The 12,219-nt window shown below is 39.7% G+C and overlaps 1 pseudogene; it reads right to left on the reverse strand.

Annotated features, from left to right (window-relative positions):
- Positions 1–1,844: 1,844 nt before the first annotated feature.
- Positions 1,845–2,831, reverse strand: LOC100672935 (large ribosomal subunit protein uL18-like; annotated as a pseudogene).
- Between the last annotated feature and the right edge of the window lie 9,388 nt (positions 2,832–12,219).

Genomic DNA, 12,219 nt, shown 5'->3' on the forward strand with positions numbered 1-12,219 from the left:
AAATATTTTGAATTTTGTAATAAATATTTACATATGTTGTTGTTGTTATATGCCTTCGAGTAGGTTCCGACTCATAGAGACCCTATGCACGACAGGACAAAACACTGCCTGGTCCTGGGCCATCCTTTCAATCATTGTTTTGCTTGAGCTCGTTTTTGCAGTCACTGTGTCAATCCACGTCATCGGGGTCTTCCCCTTTTCTACTGAACCTGTACTCTGCCAAGCATGATGTCCTTCTCCAGAGACTGATCTCTCCTGACAACATGTGCAAAGTATGTAAGACCCAGTCTCACCATCTTTGCTTCTAAGGGGCATTCTGATTGTACTTCTTCTCAGAGAGATTTGTTCATTCTTTTGGCAGTCCATGGTATATTCAATGTTCTTCACCAACTCAACAACTCAAAGGCATCAATTCTTCTTCCATCTTCGTTATTCATCCAGTTCTCAAATGTGTATGATGAGATTGAAAATACCATGGCTTGGGTCAGGCGCATCTTAGTCTTCAAGGTGATATCTTTGCTCTTCAACACTTTCAAGAGGTCCTTTGCAGCAGATTTACCCAATGAGATGCATCTTTTGATTTCTTGACTGCTGCTTCCATGGCTGTTGATTGTGGATCCAAGTAAAATGAAATCCTTGACAACTTCATTTTTTTCTCCATTTATCATGATATTGCTCATTGGTCCAGTTGTGAGGATTTTTGTTTTCTTTATGTTGAGGTGCAATCCATACTGAAGGCTGTGGTCTTTGATCTTCATTACTAAGTGCTTCAAGTCCTCTTCACTTTCAGCAAGCAAGGTTGTGTCATCTGCATAGCGCAGGTTGTTAATGAGCCTTCCTCCAATCCTGATGCCATGTTTTACTTCATATAGTCTAGCATCTCATAATATTTGCTCACCATACAGATTGAGTACGTATGGTTAAAGAATACAGCCCTGACACACACCTTCCTGACTTTCAACCAATCAGTATCCCCTTGTTCTGTCTGAACAGCTGCCACTTGATCTATGTAAAGGCTCCTCATGAGTACAATTAAGTGTTCTAGAATTCCCATTCTTCGCAATGTTATCCATAGTTTGTTATGATCCACACAGTCGAATGCCTTTGCATAGTCAATAAAACACAGGTGAACATCCTTCTGGTATTCTCTGCTTTCAGCTAGGATCCATCTGACATCAGGAGTGATATCTGTGGTTCCACGTCCTCTTCTGAAACCAGCCTGAATTTCTGGCAGTTCCCTGTCGATATACTGCTGCAGCCATTTTTGAATGATCTTCAGCAAAATTTTGCTTGCGTGTGATATTAATGATATTGTTCTATAATTTCCACATTCAGTTGTATCACCTTTCTTAGGAATAGACATAAATCTGCATCTCTTCCAGTCAGTTGGCCAGGAAGCTGTCCTCCATATTTCTTGGCACAGACGAGTGAGCACCTCCAGTGCTGCATCTGTTTGTGGAAACATCTCAATTGATATTCCATCAATTCCTGGAGCCTTGTTTTTCGCCAATGCCTTCAGAGTAGCTTGGACTTCTTGCTTCAGCACCATCAATTCCTGATCATATGCTGCCTCTTGAAATGGTTGAACATCGACTAATTATTTTTGGTGTAGTGACTCTGCGTATTCCTTCCATCTTCTCTTGATGCTTCCTGCATCGTTTAATATTTTTCCCATAGAATCCTTCACTATTGCAACTGGAGGCTTGAATTTTTTCTTGACTTCTTTCAGCTTGAGAAACACCAAGAGTGTTCTTCCCTTTTGGTTTTCCATCTCCAGCTCTCTGCAGGTCATTGTAATACTTTACTTTGTCTTCTCGAGCCATCATTTGAAATCTCCTGTTCAGTTCTTTTTTTTTTTTTTTTTTTGCTTGATCAATAAGTTTATTACTTTATCTGAAAAATCTTCATAAAAAATTGTGATTTGGTTTAGCTCTCAGCAGCCCGCTCCTGAGCTCTGAGGAAGCTTGCCTTCTTCTGAGCTAACCGATCTTTCTTCTGGGCAAGAGACATTTTGGGACAATTCCACCTCTTCTTTTTAACATCTTTCTTAGGTTTCTTCTCATAAACTGGATTCTCTCTTATAGCAGCATGTGCTTTCTTGTACATCTCCTCCATGTCTGGAGTTACGTTGTTCTTTATGTATTGAGAGAATTGTTTCTTATAAGCATCTTCGTCTTCTTCCATTAGGTATCGCATATAATCTGCAACCTTCTGACCCATGATGTGTTTCCGATGTACTTCTGCATTGAATTCCTTGCTTTCTGAATCGTAACCAGGGAATCGTTTGGTACTGTGAGGGATGGACAAGCCTCCATCCACTGCTCCCTTCACAGCCCCAAAAACTTTATTCCCAGTGGTAGTTCTGGCAAGACCTGCATCCAAATAGCATATGAAGGCACTAGGTTGACCATCAATGCTTTCCACATTGTATTCATCTCCAGTTACCTCCACTTGGCCTTCATAGATCTTGTCCATCCCAAATCTATTGAGAAGCCTGCGGGCCAACAGCAGACCAGTACAATACGCAGCAGCATAATTTGTCACGCCGACTTTCACACCGTACTTTGGGAGTTCGTGAGCATAAGCTGTGCAGACTATCATATCCTCTTCTATACAGGCATAAGCAATCTGGCAAATGATATCTCTGTTGGTTCCACGAACTATCATCCTGTATTTGGGTGTGCTGTATTTATTTTTTTTCCTGAATTACCAAGCGTTTCCGAGCATAGTAATCAGTTTTACCCTCTCGTCTTCTTCTAAATTTCACTGGGTATCTCTTGAAGTAGGCCTCGTTCTTCACAACTTTAACAAACCCCATCCTGCGGAACAGAGACTGCTGTCCGTGGATTGCCACAGACCTGCAGGCCCAGCAGCTCTACGGGGCGGGGGGAAAGCCTGTTCAGTTCTTTTATTTCATCAATTCTTCCTTTCGCTTCAGCTGCTCGAGGTTCGAGAGCAAGTTTCAGAGCCTCCCCTGACATCTATCTTGGTCTTTTCTGTCTTTTCAATGACCTCTTGCTTTCTTCATGCATGATGTCCTTGATGTCACTGTACAACTCACCTGGTCTTTGGTCACTAATGTTCAATGCATCAAGTCTGCTCTTCAGATGGTCTCTAAATTCGTGTGGGATATACTCAAGTTCATATTTTGGCTCTCATGGACATGCTCTGATTTTCTTCAGTTTCAGCTTGAACTTGCATATGAGCAATTGATGGTCTGTTCCACAGTCAGTCCCTGGCCTTGTTCTGACTAATGATATTGAGATTTTCCATCGTTTCTTTCCATAGATGTAGTCAATTTGATTTCTGTGTGTTCCATCTGGTGAGGTCCATGTGTATAGTCTCCATTTATGTTGGTGAAAGAAGGTATTTGTAATGAAGAAGCCGTTGATCTTGCAAAATTCTATCAATCTCCAGCATTGTTTCTATCACCAAGGCCATATTTTCCAACTACTGATCCTTCTTCTTTCTTTCCAACTTTCACATTAAAATCACCAGTAATTACTAATGCATCTTGATTACATGTTCGATCAATTTCAGACTGCAGCACCTGATAAAAATATTTTTCTTCATCATATTTCATTCATGCAGATCTTTTTTGGTTTATTGCAGCAGTGTTTTGTAGTTTTCTTTGCATAGGTCTTTTACATCCCTGCTTAGATTTATTCCTAAGTATTTTATTTTTTTAGGAGCTATTATAAGTGGTATTTTCTCCTGTTTTCCTTTTCATCATTCTCTTTATTGATGTGTAGGAATCCAACTGATTTTTGTATATTTTGTGTGTGTGTTTTTGTGTATGTGTCCTGCTAATCTGCTGAATCTTTCTATTAGTTCCAGTGGAGTCTTTTGGGTGTTTTATGTATAGTATCATATCATCTGCAGATAGAGATAGTTAACTTCTTCATTACCATTTAGGATGACATTTGTTTCTTTTTCTTGCCTTATTGCTCTAGCTAGGACTTCCAGCACAATGTTAAATAGGCTTGGTGAAAAAGGGTATCCTTGTCTTTTTCCTGTTCTCAAGGGGAAATTTTCAGCCTCTCTCCATTAAGAATGATGTTTGCTGTTGGTTTTGCACAGATGCCCTTTATTATGTTGAGAAATTTCACTTCTATACCTATTTTATTGAGATCTTTTACCAGAAACGGGAGTTGGACTCTGTCAAATGCCTTTTCTGCGTTGATTGAGATGATCATGTGATTCTTTTATTTTACTTATGTGGTGGATTATGTTGATTGATTTTCCAATGTTTAACCATTCTTGAGTACCTGGTATTCAACCCACTTTATCCTAGTGTATTATTTTTTTGGTATGATGCTGAATTCTATTGGTTAGAATTTTTTATTACCTTTTTGATCTCTTCTCTTGTTATGGGTCTGTTCATAATTTCAACATCAGTTGCTGTTAGTTTGGGTAGGTATTGTGTTTCTAGAAATTTGTACATTTTCTCTAGGTTTTCAAATTTGATGGAGTGTAGTTTTTCATAGTATTCATTATGATCCTTTTTATTTCTGTTGGGTCTGTTGTAATGTACCCCATTTCATTTCTTATTTGGGTTATTTATGTCCTCTCCTATTTCTCTTTTGTCAACTGCCAGGTGGTTTGTCAATTTTGTTGATCCTTTCAAAGAATCACCTTTTTGTTTTATTGATTCTTTCTATTGTTCTTCTATTTCATTTACTTCTGCTCTTATTTTTATAATTTCCTTTCATCTGTTGACTGTGGGCTTCTTCTGCTGTTCTCTATTTGTTCAAGTTGTGTAGCTAATGTTTTGATTTGGAGTCTTTCTTCTTTTTTGATGCATGCATCTACTGCTGTAATTTGGCCTGTGATCTCTGCCTTTGCTGTGTCCCAAAGGTTTAAGATGATGTGTTTTCATTCTCATTTGATTCTAGCAATTTTCTCATTCTCAGCATACTAGACCATATATTTGTCCAATTCAAAATGACCAATACCAATTCAGCTCACTAATGTCTAGGGTATTGATGTTTATGCATTCCATTTCATTTTTGATGATTTCCAATTTTCCTAGATTCATACTTTGTACATTGCATGTTCTGGTTATTAGTGAATGTTGGCAGCTATTTCTTCTCATCTTGAGTCATGCCACATCAGCAAATGGATGTCCCCAAAGCTTGGCTCTATCTGCGTCATTAAGGTCAACACCACTTTGAGGAGACAGCTCTTCCCCAGTCACATTTTGAGTGCCTTCCAACCTGAGGGTCTCATCGTCGAGCACTGTGTCAGACAGTGTTCCCCTGTTATTCATAAGGTTTTCAATGGCTAATTCTTTTCAGAAGTAGACTGCCTGGTCCTTCTTCCTTATCTGTCTTAGTCTCGTAGCTCAGCTGAAACCTATCCACCATGAGTGACCCTGCTGATTGAAATACTGGTGGCATAACCTCCAGCATTACAGCCACACACAAGTCCCTACAGTATGACAAACTGACAGATGCGTGAGGGAGACATGCAATAGATGTTCAATAAGTGGTTGCCAATTTTAGTAATAAACAAGACAGCATCTACATGCAAGAGAATAGTTAAAAAATGTGTTATATAAAATGATATGTGTGAGTAAATGGGTATTTATAGTAATACCTACCATTGACTAAGGGTCTTCTATTTGCTGGGCCATGGCGGTGCAGTGGTTAAGTGCTGGGCTGCTAACAGAAAGGTCAGCACTTCAAACCCACCAGCCACTCAGCAGGACGAAAATGCGGCAATCTGTTTCCATAAATATTACAGCCTTGGAAACTATATGTAGCAGTTCTACTCTGTTCTATAGGGCCTCTATGAGTCAGATTCAACTCGACAGCAATTTTTTTTTTCTGGGAAATGGAATCTTGGTGACCCAGCAGTTAAGCACTCAGATGCTGACCAAAATGTTGGCAGTCCAAGCCCACCAGCCACTCAGCAGGAGAAATATGTGCAATTCTGTTTTCTTAACAATTACAGCCTTGGAGACTATGGGGCTGTTACACTCTGTCCTGTAGGGTTGCTATGTATCCAAATCAACTCCATAGCAACAGTTATGTTCTGGGTATGGTGCTATTTATTGGCATTTTCTTATTTAATCATTATAACAGCCTTATAGACCCCGTATTTATGTATTTCTCGTTTTATAGACACACACTCCCTGGGACACAAAAATTCAAAGAAATTAAAGCAACCTGCTAATGGGATAAAACTGACAATAGCAACTCGAAAGATAGGATAGGAAACTTAGGGGACAGTGAGTTGATGTTAATCGGGAAAGAACAGCTTAGAACATCAAGGTGAGAATGTTTTCAACACTCGAAGGTTATAATGAACGTCACTGAATTGTATGTGTAGTAATTCTTGAATTAGTTTATGTTCTGCTGTGTATATTCTCAACAATATCAAAAACAAAATAAATTATAAAAAAAGGAAAAATACGTTGGCTGTTTTGCTGTGACTTCAATTCACTGCTGTGTTGAAGAAAATTTGTCAATTTGTGGTGTGTCCATGTTTGTTATTCTTGTTATTGTTGTAAGAAAATTACAGTCCCTTTTTTTTCCTGCTCTCTAAATCTTCAATCTGAAAAGCAGCTTTCATTATAATAACTAGAAATTGTAAACAATCTAAATATCCATCAACAGGCAAATAGATAAATAAATAGAAATTTATAAATATATTTCAGTATATGCATATACTGAAATACTGAGCATCAAAATCCATGCATGCTTATTAGATATGAAAATATGGATTCATTCCCACATTAAGTAGGTGGAGTGAAAGAAGTCAAACAAAAATAAGAACATACTATCTCATATCATTTCATATCATTTAGATATAAATTATGGCATATGAAATAATATGATGACAACTCCGTGTTCAGGCTACCACAATCACATGAGAAGAAATAATTGTTCTCAAATGCTGTCATTGCCACCAAAGGAGGCTGATGTGTAGCCCATTGTATTTCTTGTATTTATACCTCTAGTTGTACCTTTATAATTTTCAATAGTATTATCAGTTAGTCAAACTCTAGGAAATATTTTGAATATTGTGGTATTTACATATTGTACTCAAAAAAGTTTTTTTTACTTTACATTTTCATTGTACTATTTGATATAATTGGATTTGCCTCACCTTCAACATGGTGGAAGGCCATATGGCTGACTCACAGCATTATGTCAAGGGCTTAGTTATCAATGATTCATTTCTCAACATAAAAAATTGGGGTAGGAAGTTAATTACTTACTACATATTGAATATTCAGTTCTATTCCAGTCCACAATGGAGGTGTTCAACCTCTATGGAGCTTCCTTTGCTGGGACCTCTTGTTTGACAATATGATGCTTGGCTCCACAGACAGACCATGTTTATTGATGTTGGGATGAAATCCCCCCTTCTACCTTCTTACACCATTTTCTCTTGATCTGTGGCTCTCCCTAGCTGTTCATTGTAGGACAAGAGTTAAATAAGGGGGGACCACAATTTCATCTCTTAAGTCCCCATAAAAAAAAAAATAACAGGTCTTAATTTTATTTAGTACACCAATACTCACCATTCCACTGCAACATGGACTCTTCCCATGGTGATCTGCTGAGCCAGCACATCCTCTGGTGGCCATATTTCCTGTACTACATCTTCTCACAGTGCTGTGTGATTCTTCTCTCCAAACCAACACTCCATGCTATTCCATCACCAACCCCCTAAATTTGTGCTTCTGGTGTCAATTTCTGTCCAACATTTTATTCAGATCCTTTTAAAGCTCCACACAGTAGTAGTCCAACTTCTTCCCTCATAATTATACTCATCTGTCCCACGATGCAAAAAGAAGTGGTAGAGTTCATTTCAATTAGCACTAAAAGAAATATTGTGCAATCTTGGAGATTTCAATGTATGTTCCTGGCTTATGCCATGCAGCTATATTAAGTGTACTTCATCCATGAAAATTGCTCTTTTATTTTCAGTCAATTGTCCTCAGAGCTAGGACATATATTCAGCACATGGATTTGTCTTTCCTGCCAGCACTACCCCTCATAGCACCTCCACTCAAGGAATTCCTGAACACCTCAAAAACCAGTACCTCACCTCAAATAACCTTCCCTCTGACAAGAACATACTTACAAGAAATCAGCTGGACTGGTCCAGCTCTTGGTATCCTATACTCCCCCATGCCACATCCCAGAAGCATCTGCTTGTGGTATTTGGTTGTGGTGTTTGGCTTAAGTGACTTCTCAGATCCATAACTGAGGTAGTAGAAGGTAAGTATAACCTAGTTTGAGGGCTTTCAGAGACACTGGTCACCTGGGCCATTGAGTGGAAAAGGGAGAGCTCTAAGGACTTGAGGGATACAAGAGTTTGATTTTTCCTCATTTCTGTCATTTCCACATGCTCACCGAACTCTCGCAATACAACCTTCTTACATTTTCACAAACTTGAAAATTCGTTCCTGACCTAAACCCATCCTGACCTAAGCATTTATAATTTCTGTTGAAATTGCATGAAAATCTCTTTTTAAATCTCAGCATGTGGGCACGTGCATACACACACACTCATATTTGACACACAAAAAAACAATACTAATACACATTCTAAAATATCTATACTTACACAAGTGGTCACTTATGCAATGTCCACACACAGAGCTGTGCAGGCAGGTTCCAGCTAAAAACAAAGAATCATGAGAGTCAAACAGTTACTGGTGGAGTTGAGGCACCTCTTGCAACCCTTTCAGGCCAGAGCCCAGGAAGATTGGGGTGCAAGGAGAATCTACTCAGATATGTGAGGTAAAAAGCCAGGTTCTTCACGGTTATGAGTAACGATTTGCCATCACTGAATACAAACTCTATGTATATCCTAGCAGAAGAATCCACATCCACTTAGGTTAGCCTAATGTCAGGTTGGTAGGTATTCACAAGCCCCATTGTAGAGGTGAGGAGCCACCAGAAAAGAGGTCATACAGTTCTCAAGGGACTGACTTTGAATGTGACCCAAAATCTGTGGTCTCTGGAGAAGCATGCTCCATATAATATGTTCTGACCCAGTGTCCTCCCAAGTGCCACTCAGCTGTACGTTAGGATGAATAAAGAAGATGGGCATGTCAAGTAATATATGCCTGAAAGAAGGAAGAGAAGGGAAAGTTAGGTGTTTCCCTACCAAAAGAAAAGGAGGGTTCTCATGGAAGAAGATATTATTTTCTCATCATCAAAATGTCCTCTTTCTCTCTCACTATGCAATTAAAGCAAATATGATCTCTGTCTCTAGGCCCCAGCTCTCAGTAAGGGAATGGCCATCCCTGGGGAGTGAGTCTGACTTGCTTCTTCCAACTTCTAAATTAGAGACTGAGATCTTTCCTGGCTCTTCCCTGATTTCTACCTGAGGCCTTTCACATAAAAATCAAGCCATCTCTTTCCAGGTTGAATCCTAGAATCTGACATGAACCTTCATGCTGCGGACTGGATTCTCCAGGAATTATGATCTTTGTTTGGAAAATCATGAGGTTTCTGATGATGTGCTTCCAACTAGTGATCACTTCACCTTGTATCTCAGAGGTTTCTTAAATGAGACTACCCGAATGAGGTGTCTGATATTTGTCAATGATTTTTTTTGTGTGTGTGTTCCCAGATGTTACGACCCAGGTGCAGCTAAAAGAGTCAGTCCCAGAATTTGTGCAACTGTCGAAGGCTGGCACCCTCACTTGAGCTGTCTCTGGAATTTCCATCACTACCAGTGGTCACTGCTGGGACTGAATCTACCATTCATAAGGGAAAGAAATAAGGTGGATGGATATATATGGACTAGTGGTAGAAAAGCATTTAACCCATCTCTTTGAAGTTACCTCTATCTCCAAAGGCATATCCTAGAATCAGGACTTTCTGAGCCTGAGCTCTGTGACAGTGGAAGACATGGCCCTGAGTGAGTCACGGTGAGAGGGAGGCAATGAGAACTCAGATGAAAACCTGGGCTCCAGGGTGCCTGGAAAGGTGCCTTTCTGAAGGAGGTGCTCAGGATCCACAGAGCAGGAGGGATTCAGTGCCAGGAATAGGTGCAGAGAGGGGCCGATGTGGGTCTTCCTGTTTGTATCAGTGGTTTCCTCCCTTTCCTAGCTCTCAGCTGTTTCTTCTCCTTTTCAACATTCATCCGCCACAAAGTACTTTCCTTGCTTTTTTCCTTCTAATTTCTCACATTCTCACTGCAGTAAAGGAAGAAGGAAATAGCATCTTCTGTTGCCTGAGATTTTACTGGTCGGTAGGAATTACTCTTACTCCAGTTACCTTAACGACCTTTTTTCCCCTCTACTTTACAGAAAAAAAAAAAAAAAAAAACCTGCTAACAATTCTCACCCTCCCTGTGATTGGGAAACATTTCACACACTGATAAACTGCCATAGGATCTCAGACATAATCTCAGAGTTCAGTAACAGAGGGACTCAAGGGGGCAGCTTTCAGGAGGGCTTTCCAAGGGGACCTGCTTTCTGGGTAGAGAGTTTCCCTCCAGCAATGGTGAGCTCATTCCTTTTGCAATCCATTTTGAGGACAGCTGTGATTCCAAGAACCACGAATATTATTCCCTCCAAAGTAATGGAAACTATTTTCACTCAATTCAATATCCTCCACTAGTGACTCAGAGATCAAGGATTGGATACCTCTAGGTTACGTGAGTTGTGCACAAAGACCGTGTTACTGACTCAACATGTTGGTGAGCTAAAGACTTAATGCCCTTTCTGGTCCTTAAAGGTTTATGTTCCTCAAAGTTCTCTTCCAAGGAGATAGTCTACAGACTCAGTAATTTATTGCAGACACTCAGCTTCAGGGAAAAAGCATAACTAGGAGGTTGCCAGGCTTTCAACAAAACTAGGAATGATTACTGTCTAGGCAGAAATGTCTAATATATGCAAAAAAAAAAAGAAAGAAACACTTTATGTTGGCATGAAGATTTTACCCTCTACAGTAACCGTTGAATATATGTAGTAGTAAGGGTGTCTCAGGTGAGGAAATATTCACCCAAGTTAGTGAGTCTTTCCAAGGAATTTCAATGTATGACAAACATTACTTTGGACCCAGTTTTGTCTGAATCTGATGTTTTTGTTTCATTTAGTTGCTGTATCAAACACTTTGGAATATCTGATGGTTTAAACACGAGCTAATTGAGGTATGAAATGACTCAGAATGAGTATGTGACCACTCAGAGAGTCCTGGAGTTGTGGTAACTATTCAATATTTATTGATCTATGTCATGGGTTTAGTTGTGCCCCCCTCCCAAATGTGTGTATCAATTTGGTTGGGCCATGATTCCCAGGATTGTGTGGTTGTCCTCCATTTAGTGATTGTAATTTTATGTTAAAGAGGATTAGGGTGGGATAGTAACACTCTTGCTCAAATCACACCCCTGATCCAAAGTAAAGGGAGTTTCCCTGGGGTGGCCTGAACCACTTTTATCTTACAAGAGATAAAAGGAAAGGGAAGCAAACAGAACTGGGGACCTCATACCAGCAAGAAAATAGTGCCGAGAGCAGAGCATGTGCTTTGAACCCAGGGTCCCTGCTCGGAGAAGCTCCTCCACCAAGGGAAGATTGATGACAAGGACCTTCCTCCAGGGCCGACAGAGAGAGAAAGCTGTCCCCTGGGACTGAAGCCCTGAACTGGATTTTAGCCTACTTTAATGTGAAGAAATAAATTTCTCTTTGGTAAAACCATCGAGTTGTGGTATTTCTGTAATAGCAGCACTAGATGACTAAGGAAATCTATTTACCCATTTATCTGTCTATCTTTATCTATCTGTGTGCTGTATGTCTGTAAGTCTATCTGTCTGTCTGTCTATCTACCTATCTGTAGATCTATCAACAGATCTATAGTACATAGACAGATCTATCTAATGATAGATCTATCTGCCTACCTGTCTCTCTTTCCATCCCTGGTAGTAGAGGTACCTTGACTCTATTCCCAGAAATGCCCTTGGTCTTTAACTGCATCTGAATTTCTAGCAAGAATATGTCCTGGCATGGATTAAGAGAACCATAGACTTGATTAAAGGAAGACCCAAGGAAAGGACCTTTCTCCCAAGGGAACGGATAGCATCTTTTATCTAATGAGAACACTAGAGAAAATGACCTCCCTTCACGCTTTTTAACATTTACATACAAAAGTACCACCCACATGCAAATCCCACTTAGGTGACCAGAGGAAATCACAGCTCATATTCTCTTAAATTCAGGTTCCTCCTCACCTTGGAGACTATTTTCTGGGA

Source organism: Loxodonta africana, chromosome 21 (genome assembly GCF_030014295.1).
Source record: "Loxodonta africana isolate mLoxAfr1 chromosome 21, mLoxAfr1.hap2, whole genome shotgun sequence".
In the NCBI taxonomy this organism is placed as follows: Eukaryota; Metazoa; Chordata; class Mammalia; order Proboscidea; family Elephantidae; genus Loxodonta; species Loxodonta africana.